At 38.5% G+C, this 14296-nt stretch overlaps 1 pseudogene; it reads left to right on the top strand.

The window, feature by feature from the left end:
* Window positions 1–4912, top strand: part of LOC102579267 (beta-fructofuranosidase, insoluble isoenzyme CWINV3-like) — a 21640-nt pseudogene extending 16728 nt beyond the window's left edge.
* The last annotated feature ends 9384 nt before the right edge of the window (window positions 4913–14296 follow it).

Raw genomic sequence — 14296 nt, 5'->3', positions numbered from 1 at the left:
CCCAAAAAATAATATTAAAGAGATATCAAGATTAAGACACTTAGCAGAAGAATATTATAATAAAATCTTTAAAATAAATTACTCACCTACCACACTACCACCTACCACACTACCACTTCCATGAATTCCTCAACTACCAGTTCCGCACGGGCATCCCTCTATTTATAGATAAAAAGGGTAGTGTGAACAAATGCTTATTGTGCCTTATCAGAAATGTCACAACTCTTTGAAAAGTTACAACCCTTCAGAAAGGTCACAACCTTTCATAAAAGTCATAGTTTTTCATAAAAGTCGCAACTCTTCATAAAAGTCGCAACTGTTCATTAAAGTCACAACTTTTCATAAAAAGTCACATCTTTTCATGAAAGGGGAAGGGTAGTTTTGAAAATAAATAAATTTGAAAGGAAATTCTTGCTTGTGGTAGAGCTACGTAGGTGGGCCTAGGGTTCTCTTTTATATAAATATATTATATGATTATTATTATTATTATATAATTATAAATTTTAAAAGTGAGGAGATATTAAGTCAAAACTTAAAAATAAAAATAATCACAAGAAAGTATTACATTTATTCTGAAAGAAAATCAACTAAGCTTTTCCACCTTTCTTATTAAATTTGAATAACTTAATATAGTAGTATTTGACCTCATGAAAACGTGTATCTTTTGGAATCCAAATCAAGTTCACTTAAGTAATTAGTATGTCATGCCTCGGAAAAGTCAAAGAGTTGTATTTGAAGTATGTAAATTAAATAGATACATGAATGTGTTTCATCTTCCAAATTAATTTATGTTCTTAATTAATATTTATCTTTAGTTTGTTGTAACTCTTTGATGAGTCCATAATTTGGAATCATTTAGGGCTTTATTTTGATAGATTTTGTGTCCTCAAATGCTTATTTTGTGCAAATAACTGATGTAAATCCTTGATTTCCAGATATTTGGATTGAGGAACAAAGCATGGACACTAATGAGAAAAAAGGAACAAGGCAGCTGAAAGAACGAATAAAAGAATGCCTGGTGATCGCCTAACCCATTGGGCGAGTCGTCGAATCGCTATGATCTGGCCTAAAGTAATAGTGTGCCTAATCCTGAAGGAGCAAATCAAGTCGGCGTGTCGCCGAATGGTTTGGCAATATAGTGTTAGATCGCCCAAAGTTACAGAACTTAAGGATGTTGAAGACCAAGGCAAAAAGGCGATGGAACTAACCAAAGGGTGGATCGACGATCCCGACTTACTGCGCCGATTGGTCCTTCACAACATATTTTTGGCGACTATAAATACATTTTTGAATATTTAGTTTTAAAGGAATTGTTATTATATCAGTTTTTAATATATCAGTTTTTAGAATAGAGAGTTAGTTTTCAGAAGATAGAACTCTGAGTTTGGAGACAAACTTTTCCTTAGCTTTGAAGAATTGAAATTTTCCATTTTTGAGAAATTGGAAGTGGGTCTTTGAGATTGTTCAATTTGGACCTTTATAAAGACGAAATTAATCTTATTAAATTGTAATTCCACAATTTGCAGCCGCCATTTCCTTTTATATATAAATATATTATTTTATTAAATTTAATCCATTAAGCTGCCTGCTTGATTTCGTTCTTCAACCTTCCATCTTTAATTCGTTTTAGCTCCAAACTTCTTCATTTTTCCACCAATTTAATCCTACAATAAAATATACCCTTTAACACAATTCATAAAATTCATGCTCAAAAAAGGACAAATATAAATAATAAATGTGAGGAAATAATGATTAAAAAATATGTATTTTTAGCCTCACATCAGTGTCAATGCCTTGTGTGATGAGTTTACCGTGAACCATGTGTGATGACACCTAGAATTTGCCCCGTTGGTCCAGTTGCCTAAGTGATGCAATCTCTTGAAATGATCTTAGGCAACTTTGAAGAGTGTGAAACAATTTGACATTATACCTCTTTTGTGGCTTACCTTGTGAGTGTGTGAACTTCGCTTGAACACCTTTTGAGCCTTAGCCTTTCCTTGGAAGAAACTTGATGAAATCATGACCTTTCTCTATCCCTTCACCCTTAATCCTCATGAGATGTAGTTTGTTTGAATAGCAAAATTAGGCCAACAACTTAAGTTGGGGGTGTGGTGAAAAGAGAAGGTAAATCAAGAAGTGCAAAGAAGTCCCCTTTTACCCATGGTTTTGAAAAGATGGAACCCCTCCACATAAAAAAAAGAATGAGAAAGAAAAAGAATGAAAAAGTTGTGGAATAAAGTTGTGAAAATGCAAAAAGAAATGGGGTGTCCAACAGTCCATGGAAGATGAATAATGGAGTGACTTGTGAGTACGAATGAGAATGATGAAGTAAAGGAAAGAAATTGTTGTTCACACCACATTTCATGAGGATAGAAGTCATTGAGCCTAAATGACCATACTTTACACTCAGCCCCATTACAAACCTTGAAAAGACCTTTTTGATCTTGAGTGACCTGAAACAAGTGTTGATTGGAAAATACGGGCAAACCTATGGGTAAAGTCATGCATTGTGTTTATATTTTTGAGTGTGAGTATTGATTGTGATTTCTGAGCTAAAAATTGTGAGCCATTGTGTGTGAATATGGAATCATTCTTTGTGTGAGGACAATTGAGTACCTTTGTTGAGCTTGAACTTGCATTTGAAGCAAGTATTGCGAACTTGAGAGTCTTTGATAATGGTGAGTCACAACTTGAATCTTTGAGTGCACAATTGATCCTTGCATAAGTAAGTTGAGTCTTTTTGTGTGCATTCATGATTGAATTTTGTGTAGTACTGTTTGAGACATCCTTTTTGAACTGCTGAACTTGAGTTTTACTTTAGGACAAGCAAAAGTTTAAGTTGGGGGTGTTGATGAGTCCACAATTTGGACTCATTTAGGGCTTTATTTGAATAGATTTAGTGTCCTCAAATGCTTATTTTGTGCAAATAACTTATGTATATTCTTGATTTCCAGGTATTTGGAGTGAGGAAGAAAGCATGGATACTAATGAGCAAAAAGGAACAAGGCAACTGAAAGAACGAAGAAAAAAAGGCCTGGTGATCGCCTAATCCACTGGGCGAGTCGCCGAATGGCTATGATCTCGCCTAAAGTGCCAGTGTGCCAAACCCTGAAGGAGAAAATCAAGTCGGCGATGGAATGGAGCAGTTGGCGTGTCTCCAAACGGTTCCGCGATGTAGTGTTAGATCGCCCAAAAGTTATAGAACTTGAGGATGCTGAAGACCAAGGAAAAAAGGCGATGGAACTGACCAAAGGGAGGATCGCCGAGTGGATCAGCAATCCCGACTTACTGCGCCGATTGGTCCTTCGCAACATATTTTTGGTGACTATAAATACATTTTTGAATATTTTGTTTTAAAGGAATTTTTATTAGAGCAGTTTTTAATATATCAGTTTTTAGAATAGAGAATCAGTTTTCAGAAGATAGAACTCTGAGTTTGGAGACAAACTTTTCCTTAGCTTTGAAGAATTGAAGTTTTCCATTTTTGAGAAATTGGAAGTGGGTCTTTGAGATTCTTTAATTTGGACCTTTGTAAAGACGAAATTAATCTTACCATGTTGATGGCAACACAATTTGGTAACGATTTCTATCTTTTTATGATGTCTAGCTAAAACCCCAATTATTGGGGTGTGATTATGGGTTGAGTTAGTTGCTGGGTATTGTTAATTGATAGTTTAAATGTTGTTTAAAAGTGATTTCAATCAGTAATTGTGGTTTAATTTAAAGGGTTGTAGTTGCAAATGCAACTTTACCTTCGTGTTTTTAGCTTGCTCGAGAGAGAGGTTTTAAACCAAGATTACTGAATTGATGGTATGTGGGTATTGGGTTGTCATGGGTTCAGCTTGAGAGAGTGAATCCTAAAATCCTTTTCCACACATTCAGCTCGAGAGAATGAATAGACTAAAGCATAGGCTGTTCTTAATGGCTAGTTATTGGTGTTTGAGAGAAACCAATTTGATTCGAGGTAAATTGTTCAAGAGAAAGTTTATCCCCATTAAAGTCTAGCTTATTCACTGACTTACAGCTATTTACTATTAGTTGCAATCACCCATTTGTCTACCTTAGCCTTTTACCTAATCACATCCCAAGAACTCGTCTCATTTACTTGTTCATTAGTGTTATTTGTTGTTGTTGTAGTTGATAATTACAATCAAAACCCCCATATTTGACACTTGTGTCACCCCTAAATTTAAAGTATGCACTTAACTTGAACCATGCTTTTATTCGTTAATGTTTTTACCTATGATTGACTAGAACATATCTATACTTGGCTCTTGAATCTTAAGAATGTACCACTCCATGTGGGATTCGACCCTAACTCACTTAGTTGGGTTATATTACTGACTAATGATCGTTGGCACTTAGAATTGGAAGAAGTGTCCTAATACGTGAAACCAAAATGGCACCGCTGCCGGGGAGTGGTGTTGGTTAAGATTATTTCGTTAAGTTGAATTTTGTTTTTGTTAGTAATAGTTGAATCTACTTATTTTTAGTTTTGGTTTTCGTGTTGTTGTTTTGAGAAGAGAATTGGAGCATGTCTGGTTGCAACAGTGACCCAATGGATCACCCTCCTTTGAGATTGATGGTTTTCAGGGATAATATCCTAAATTTCAAACAATTGGAAGCTGAAACCATTTATGAGTTGTGGCAAAGGTTTAAGACCCTATTGCAGGAATGCCCAACTCATGGAATTCCAGATAAGATGCTTCTGGAATGCTTCTACCGGGGTCTTAGCCCAGAAAATAGAATAGTGGCTGACCAAATCTCTCCAGGTGGTCTCATTCAGCTACCTTATGCTAAAGCAGCCCAACTCCTTGATAACATGGCCAAGACAAACAAGGAGAAAGAAAAAGACCAAGAATTGGCTGCATTGTTAACCCAGCTGGATGTCTTGGCCGAGAAAGTCATGTAATTAGAGTTAGTGTCCAAGAGGAAGGACAAGTACATCCCCTCTCACGAGCGTCGAAAGATGAAGAAACAAGAGGGTGGGCATATTGAAGAGCTCCTCTTACTTATTCTACATAAAGTCAAAAAGCACGATAGAGTGTTGGAGGAGTTAAGAGAGAATGTCTTGATGCTGAACTAGATGACAACCTCTCATTCGATGCTTATTCAGCTACTAGGGTCCCAAGTGGACCAAGTGTTGTCTCACCTCTACGAAGAGCCAGAAGAGGGGTTGCCTTATGAAAATGAGGCAAACCCCACTAATGGGACTTAAGTGGGGACTTGCGTCATGCCACGACATTAACTAAGGCGCTTCTTGGGAGGCAACCTAAGGCTTTATCGCATTATTTTTTATTTAGCAATAAAAGTGTGTTGAATGTGCAGGTTAAAGTGTAGGATGTGTTAGAAAGGCAGAGGTTGGCGAGCTGAAAGTCCAACCGATGCATCGCCGACAAGGTCGGCGAACCCGACTTTGACCGCAGTTGGACTCAAGACATTTTGGAATTGGAATCTGTAAAACTCAGCGAGCCCAGGAGCAACTTGACGAATCGCCGACCACGTCGGCGATCACAATCTAGTTTGTTGTTTGGACCCTCACATTAACTGGAGGTCCTGTAAAACTCAGCAAGGTAAGTGCCAACTCGGCGTGTCGCCGAGTGGGTCGGCGAACAAAACTAATGTCACCGAATGGGCGAGAACTGGATGATTTTTAAAGGCAAATGGTTTAAACTTTCCAACTCTTCCATTTTCCCTCACTTTTGAACTTCCCAAACTCACACCCGCACTTTAGTACTATATTATTTCACATTTTTTATGTATTTGAGTAGTTGATTGTGTGCTCGGAGTTGGAATCTTTGCTGCCTAGCTTTTCAATCTTGATTAATCGGTATCTAAGGTTGGTCTTCCGAACCCCGAATCATAGTTTAGCGATTTTATACACATTTGCAATTGATTTTTGTAACGACTCAGAAAATGATAGATTGAACTAGAGCCTTAACGTTTGGGTTAGTGTGGCTTTTGGTTGATGTCTAGGCTATTTTAGAACCTAAGTGGGGCAAGGTTGAACCCTAGGGTGCAAGAAAGGGCATAGGATAGCAAGATAGGGTGAAATAAGCCTAGTTCCTTTAGGAGTTGTTTGGCGATGGGATCTTTGATTGCCCAGAGGATTGGGTGAGTCGCCCTTGGGTTCTTGTGCTCACCTAGTGGACTGCCCATTTGGCCTAGGTGCTGGACCAAACTCGAGCTAAGTGGTAGCTCGCCTAGCTGGTTGGCGTGTCACCCATTGGCCCCCTCCAATCGCCCAATGACCAGCCCATTTAGTGAGCTCACTGGAACAAAGGGCAAGCCAAGGGTGCACTTGGTGAGTCGCCTAGTGCACTTTGCGAGCCCAAGTGTCCAAAGGGCGAGCTTAGACGGGCAAGGGGCAAAATTTTAAGTTGTAACTTGTAGGGTCCTTAGTCCTTTTCCAAGTTAAGTCCTTATTATTCTATTCCTTTCCTAGAAACTATAAGATCCTTTTTAGACCTAAATCATTTCATTTACGTCACTCCAAATAGAATAAAAATGAAACCCATCTCCTCTCAAAAATTTCTATCACTAGAAATCCTCAATTAGAGGAGAAGAAGAAGAAGGGAACCATTGAAGCTAGGGTTTGGTGATTCCAAGGTGGTTCTTCCTAAAATTGCTTGGGGATTCTTAGTAAAGGTAAGGTGGTCTTGATCCTTGTCTAATTTTCCATTCAAGGAGCCAATTCAAAGGTGATTTCAAAACATGAAAAACCTAGGGTGTACTCAATCTCATGGGTTCTTTCATCAAACGATTTCAGAGGGTTTCTAATGACCAATGATGATTGTATTAATGTTTAATTGATGATTTATGATGAAAACACTGTATGAACCCATGAAATCTCTCAATTCCTAAATTGTACCTTTATGAAGTGGGTTTGATGGTTATGAAGGCTTATGAATGGAACTTGCTAAATTGCTTTGAGTTATAGAATTTTATCATTAGGTATGTCTTAGTTATGGTAAATTGAAAGTTTGTTGATGACGTATGAGCATGGCCTTGAAAAGGGCAAGTTATGGATAAATTACATGATGAAGTAGAACTGTGTTTGATCTATTGATCCACTTGAAAGGTGGAGGTGTTTAATTACTATGTGTGACTATAATGTGAATCATGTGTGTGATTTAAATTAATGAATGATGATCATGTTTAGAAGCTAAATGTGTTAGGATTGAATGTTATCTCTCTATTGACACTTGTGATTTATGGTGATTGTGTGAAAGGCTATTCTCACATACACACACCCTTTGAATGAAGAATGAATGAAGTTTCTAAGATAATTTTAATGATGTTGATTCTATTGAAAGGCTATACTCAATTGTACTCTAATGAATGAAAAGACATGTTGTGAAAGGACTTTCTCACAATATGGGATTCCTATTTGAACGGCTATTCTCATCTTTGAATCTATGAGCTTTCTAATGAACGAATGAATGTTGGGTTGGGATGGATGCCCATTCGGGAGTTGAGGCGGGGTATCTAGTAGCAATCCCTAATCCCATAATGAATTAATGTAATGAATGAAAAGTACTTTGTGGGTAATAATGCTAATCACCGAGAGGATATGGTTTGAGATGGGTGCTCATCCATGAGTTGAGGCGGGGTACTTATTAGCAATCTTTTGAGATGGATTCTCATCTGAGAGTTGAAAAGGGGTGTCTAGTAGCAATCTCCCTATCCCATAACTATGTGCCCACCTAGGTCTAGCTAGTGGATCCACTTAAGGCTAAACAAATGATGGTCCTACTTCAGGTAAGTAGGAATCCCTTTATCGGGTGAGGGTGACACCGCGATTCCATGTCAAGCTCACATGGTCTATGTCGGTTAAGGCTTACCCCCACAGAGAATGGTAATGAACTATGGTTTCTTAAGGATGTACTACTTAGTGTGGGTGGTGGTATGGGACGCCATCTATGCATGCCACAGGTAGGCATTTGGGAGGAGTCATGGTGTGTTCCTTATAATGTTAATGTAATCAATAGACTTTTATTATCATGTTAATAAAGAATGTTGATCTTATGTTTTAATGAATGAATGTGTTCTTAACGAAGTTAATGAATGAGTGACCTAGGTGCTTATATGGGTAATGTAAGAATGCATGTTATACGTGGATTGTATATGTATCATGAGTTACTTCCTTGTTATGACTTGTTGAGTATGAATGTACCTAGTCTATGGTGACTTCAAAGGAGCACGTAGTGTGAGTAGTTTATGAGATGCTACTTTCACATTGCACGAGTGTGACTTAGAGTTATCTTAAGTGATGGTCCCTGTGTTATGATTATGTCTTATGTAATGTTGTTTCTCTTATGTGTGACCATTTTGTAAGGATGGAAAGGTTGTATGATGAGTTCACCTTTGGTGACCTTAGGGCGATGTTTTGGTGTGGATGGTGGTATGGGACGCATCCATAAATTGCACAAAGTGTTGCCTAAGGGTTACTTGAGGTGAAGGCTTAAAGAAAAGGTGATGGGTTATATGGTTGATTATGTTCTAATGTGGATAAATGACTTGCATGTTGGTTATGACTTATATTATGCCTCTTTTATCAATTTTCATGAAGTTCTACCAAAATGGCATATAGCATGACTTTCGAACCAAATGTCCGTTTTGAGCATGTTTTTGCATGGCTATCATACTTAGTACTTAATTGTGCTAACCCATTCTTCTTCTATGTTTTACTACAAGTGTAGGTTGCGGTATTTGAGTGTCTCTCTAGTCCTAGCTTGGAATAGACTTCTTCCAAGACATCTTTTGGTATGTCCTCATAGATCGAGGACAAGAACTTTTATTGTTTCTAGTTCTATTATGTTTTAAGACTATTGTTAAGACTTCGATTGAAAAGGGGCCGTGACCCTATCTTGTATTAAGTTTTGTCTAAGATGGCCATGTGAGACTTTAGTATTCCGTTGCTTTATAAATGAGTTTTCGATTGTTTGTTTTATTAAGAAAAGGTTTATTTCCGCATTATTTTTATTACCTATGTGATGAATGAATGCTATGAGGCTTGTATAAGACCTCTTCGGGGTTGAGTACGCCGTGTTACGACTACAGAGTGCTCTCGGGTCGTGACAAACATGGTATTAGAGCATAAGGTTTTGGAAATTGTCTTTAGGGTTGATGTCTCACAAGCCACGTCTAGTAGAGTCTTGTTCATCGGTGTGAGTCGCGACAGATCTATGAGCGAGAGGCTATAGGACGTTAGAAAGTTACACTTCTTTCATATTCTTAAAGTCGTGCCTTAGATTTTAGTTCTATAAGTGTCATTTTCCTAATCCTTCTCTTGTGTTTATAAGATATGAATACGAGAAGGGCTATTGCAAGAAGGGCACAAGAGGAGAATGTGAATGAGGAGGTTCCCCTTCAAGCTCCTAATGATAAAGGGGTCATGTCTAATGTGGAGATAAGGGTGGCCTTCCAAACTTTGACCCAACTCATGACGGTCCAAACTCAAGCCATCACCACTCAAGCTCAACCCTGAGCGGCCCAAGTTAATCGAGAAGTTGGACCCCAGGTAGACCACAATGCAAGTACACCCACTTCAAGAATTAGGGATTTCACAAGGATGAATCCCCCTACCTTCCATGGCTCTAAAGTGGATGAAGATCCACAAGGCTTTATAGGTAAAGTGTTTAAAGTGGTGGATGCCATTGGAGTGTCTCCTCGAGAAAAGGCGGAACTAGTTGTCTACCAATCGAAAGACGTAGCTCAAGTGTGGTTTGAGCAATGGAGGGATGAGAGACCCGTGAGAGCGGGCCCGGTAGATTGGGGATCGTTTAAGACGGCCTTTCTTGATAGGTTTTTCCCCCTAGAGTTGAGGGAACAAAAGTGGGTGGAATTCGTGAACCTTCGTCAAGGGTGTATGAGTGTGAAGGAGTACTCTCTCAAGTTCACCCAACTATCCAAGTATGCTCCAACCTTGGTGGCAAATTTGAGGGCTAGGGTGAATAAGTTTGTAATGGGGGTGTCCGGTTTGGTTAAAGAAGAATGGCGTACGGCAAATCTCCATCATGATATGGATATCTCAAGGCTCATGATATACGCTCAACAAATTGAGGAGATAAAACTTAGGAAAATGAATAGGGAGGCAAAAAGAGCTAGACCCGATGAACAAAGTCAACCAAGGTCCAAGAAGATGTACTACAACCAAGATTCTCCTATGGTTAAAAATGATAGGGTGTCTAACCCTAAACCTCAAGGAGGGAATGGAGGTGGTTCTTCATTTGAAAGGTTTATTTGTGCTAAGTGTTGGAAGCAACATTTAGGTAGGTGCCTTGCCGGCACGGATGGGTGCTTTGGGTGTGGAAACAAGGGTCATAAGATGAGGGATTGCCCAACACTCTCGGCACAAGGAAGGGAGACCAAATAAGCTTCTCATGATGATCCGGATCCTAATGCTCCAAGGAAGAACCATTTCTATGTGCTTCAGGATAACAAGGAAAAAGGAGCTAATCTGGATGAAGGCACCGGTAAGTTGATAATTCCTTAGAGTTGTGATGTCTTGTTGAAGATTCCTATGTTGGTTTATGTTGACCTTAGTTGGGTTTATCCTTAAGTGGGGGATGGTGTGTTGAATAGTAAGGTTGCTGAGAATGTTGATATCCTTATCTCTTTCCTTCTATTCCTATTCAAGCTTGAGACCAAGAGTTCCTAGTAGCTTGTTCATGTTGTGGAGTCATGTGTAATATTGTGTTTCCATGGTCTCCTTATGTTATGCATGTTCTATTGAATTCATGTTTAAATGAGAAAATGAGCTTATGTGATTTATGTTCCTCATGTCGATTTGCATTTAGTATAAGCTGTCTATATGCTTCACGAGGTGAATTGTTGAACATGCCTAATGTACTTTTTTGAGCAATTGCATATTTTGCCTAATGATGATATGTTGAGCAGGGTATGAGTTGGAGAAGGAAGTTCCTCTAACGAAATGATAAATGTTGTTGTTTGGTGCATAATGAGTTTGTAGATGTAGTTCCTACTTGCTTGTGTTGCATTGAGCTTATTGATGTGGAGTCGATGTTTCCTCCGATGTTAATGCATTTATATTGATGTGTTATGATTATTGGGCTGCTAGTCTCGAGTCGATTTCCCTTAATGTGTTTAAAGTGTCATTCGAGGATGAATGTTCCTAAGTGAGGGATAATGTAACGACTCGGAAAATGATAGATTGAACTAGAGCCTTAACGTTTGGGTTAGTGGGACTTTAGGTTGATGTCTATGCTGTTTTAGAACCTAAGTGGGGCAAGGTTGAAGCCTAGGGTGCAAGAAAGGGCATAGGCTAGAACGATAGGGTGAAACATGCTTTGTTACTTGAGGGGATGTTTGGCAATGGGCTCTTTGATCGCCCAAAGGATTGGGTGAGTCGCCCTTGGGCTCTTGTGATCGCCAAGTGGACTGCCCATTTGGCCTAGGCGCTGGACCAAAGGGAGAGCTAAGTGTAGCTCGCCAAGATGGTTGGCGTGTCGCCCATTGGACCCCTCCAATTGCCCAATGACCAGCCCATTTAGTGAGCTCACTGGAACAAAGGGCGAGCTAAGGGTACACTTGGTGAGTCTCCTAGTGCACTTGGCGAGCCCAAGTGTCCAAAGGGAGAACTTAGACGGCAAAGGGCAGAATTTTAAGTTGTAACTTGTAGGGTCCTTAGTCCTTTTCCAAAGTTAAGTCCTTATTATTCTATTCCTTTCCTAGCAACTATAAGACCCTTTTTAGACCTAAATCCTTTCATTTAAGCCACTCCAAATAGAATAAAAAAGAAACACATCTCCTCTCAAATATTTCTCTTACTAGAAATCCTCCATTAGAGAAGAAGAAGAAGGGAGCCATTGAAGCTAGGGTTTGGTTATTCCAACGTGGTTCTTCCTCAAATTGCTTGGAGATTCTTAGTAAAGGTATGTTGGTCTTGATCCTTGTCTAATTTTCCATTCAAGAACCCAATTCAAAGGTGATTTCAAATCATGAAAAACCTAGGGTTTTACTCTGTCATGAGTTCTTTCATCAAAAGATTTCAAAGGGTTTCTAATGACCAATGATGATTGTATTAATGTTTAATTGATGATTTATGATGAAAACACTCTATGAACCCATGAATTCTCTCAATTCCTAAATTGTACCATTATGAAGTGGGTTTGACGATTATGAAGGCTTATGAATGGAACTTGTCTAAATTGCTTTGAGTTATTGAATTGTATCATTATGTATGTCTTAGTTATGGTAAATTGAAGGTTTATTGATCACTTATCAACATAGCCTTGAAAGGGCAAGTTATGGCTAAATTACATGATGAAGTAGAATTGTGCTTGATCTATTGATCCACTTGAAAGGTGGAGGTGTTTAATTACTATGTGTAACTATAATGTGAAGCATTTGTGTGATTTAAATGAATGAATGATTATCATGTTTAGAAGCTAATTGTGCTAGGATTGAATGTTATATCTCTATTGACACTTGTGAATGATGGTGATTGTGTGAAAGGATATTCTCACATACACACACACCCTTTGAATGGAGAATGAATGAAGTTTCTAAGATAATGTTAATGATGTTGAGTCTATTGAAAGGCTATCCTCAATTGTACTCTAATGAATGAAAATACATGTTGTGAAAGGACTTTCTCACAATATGGGATTCCTAGGTGAAATGCTATTCTCATCTTTGAATCTATGAGATTTCCAATGAACGAATGAATATTGGGTTGGGGTGGATGCCCATCTGGGAGTTGAGGCGGGGTATCTAGTAGCAATCCCTTATCCCATATTTAATTAATGAAATGTACTCCGTGGGGAATAATGCTAGGCACCGAGAGGATATGGTTTGAGATGGGAACTCATTCCTAAGTTGAGGTAGGGTACTTAGTAGCAATCTCTTGAGATAGATGCTAATCCGTGAGTTGAGGCGGGGTGTCTAGTAGCAATCTCCCTATCCCATAACTATGTGCCCACATAGGTCTAGCTAGTGGATCCACTTAAGGTTAAACAAACAATGGTCCTATCTTAGGCAAGTAGGAATCTCTTTATCCGGTGAGGGTGACACCGGGATTCCATGTCAATCTCACATGGTCTATGTCGGTTAAGGCTTACCCCCACAAAGAATGTTAATGAACTATGATTTCTTAAGGATGTACTACTTAGTATGGGTGGTGGTATGGGACGCCATCTATGCATTGCACAGGTAGGCATTTGAGAGGAGTCATGGTGTATTCATTATAATGTTAATGTAATGAATGGACTCTTATGATCATGTTAATGAAGAATGTTGATCTTATGATTTAATGAATGAAGGTGTTCTTAAAGAAGTTAATGAATGAGTGTCCTAGGTCCTTATATGGGTAATGTAAGAATGCATGCTATACGTGGATTGTATATGTATCATGAGTTACTTCCTTGTTATGACTTGTTGAGTATGCATGTACCTAGTCTATGGTGACTTCAAAGGAGAACTTAGTGTGAGTAGTAGTATGGGATGCTACTTTCACATTGCACAAGTGTAATTTAGAGTTATCTAAGGTGATGGTCCCATCTGATGATTATGTCTTATGTAATGTTGTGTCTTTTATGTGTGACCATTTTGTAAGGATGGAAAGGTTGTATGATGAGTTCACCTTTGGTGACCTTAGGGTGATGCTTTGGTGTGGATGGTGGTATGGGACACTAACCATATATGGCACAAAGTGTTGCCTAAGGGTTACTTGAGGTGAAGGCTTAAAGAAAAGGTAATGGGTTATATGGTTGATTATGTTCTAATGTAGATAAATGACTTTCAGGTTTGTTGTGACTTATATTATTCCTTTTTTATCAATGTTCATGAAGTTTTACCAAAATGGCTTATAGCATGACTTTCGAACCAAATGTTCGTTTTAAGCATGTTTTTGCATGGCTATCATACTTAGTACTTAATTGTGCTAACCCATTCTTCTTCTATGTTTTACTACAAGTGTAGGTTGCGGTATTTGAGTATCTCTCTAGTTAGAGCTTGGAATAGACTTCTTCCAAGACAACTTTTGGTATATCCTCATAGACCGACGACAAGGACTTTTAATGTTTCTAGTTCTTTCACGTTTTAAGGCTATTGTTAAGATTTTGATTATAAAGGGGCGTGACCCTATTTGTTAAAGATTTTGTGTAAGATTGCCATGTGAGACTTTAGAATTCCACTGCTTCATAAATGTCTTTAGATTGTATGGTTTTTGAATAAAAAGTTTTTTTTCCGTAGTATTTCAATTACCTATATGATGAATGAATGCTATGAGGCTTGTATAAGACCCCTTCGGGGTCGAGTACACCGTGTTACT

Source organism: Solanum tuberosum, unplaced genomic scaffold (assembly GCF_000226075.1).
Source record: "Solanum tuberosum cultivar DM 1-3 516 R44 unplaced genomic scaffold, SolTub_3.0 scf00383, whole genome shotgun sequence".
Lineage (NCBI taxonomy): Eukaryota > Viridiplantae > Streptophyta > Magnoliopsida > Solanales > Solanaceae > Solanum > Solanum tuberosum.
Note: the sequence above shows the minus strand (reverse complement) of the source record. Positions and strands in the feature narration are given on the sequence as shown.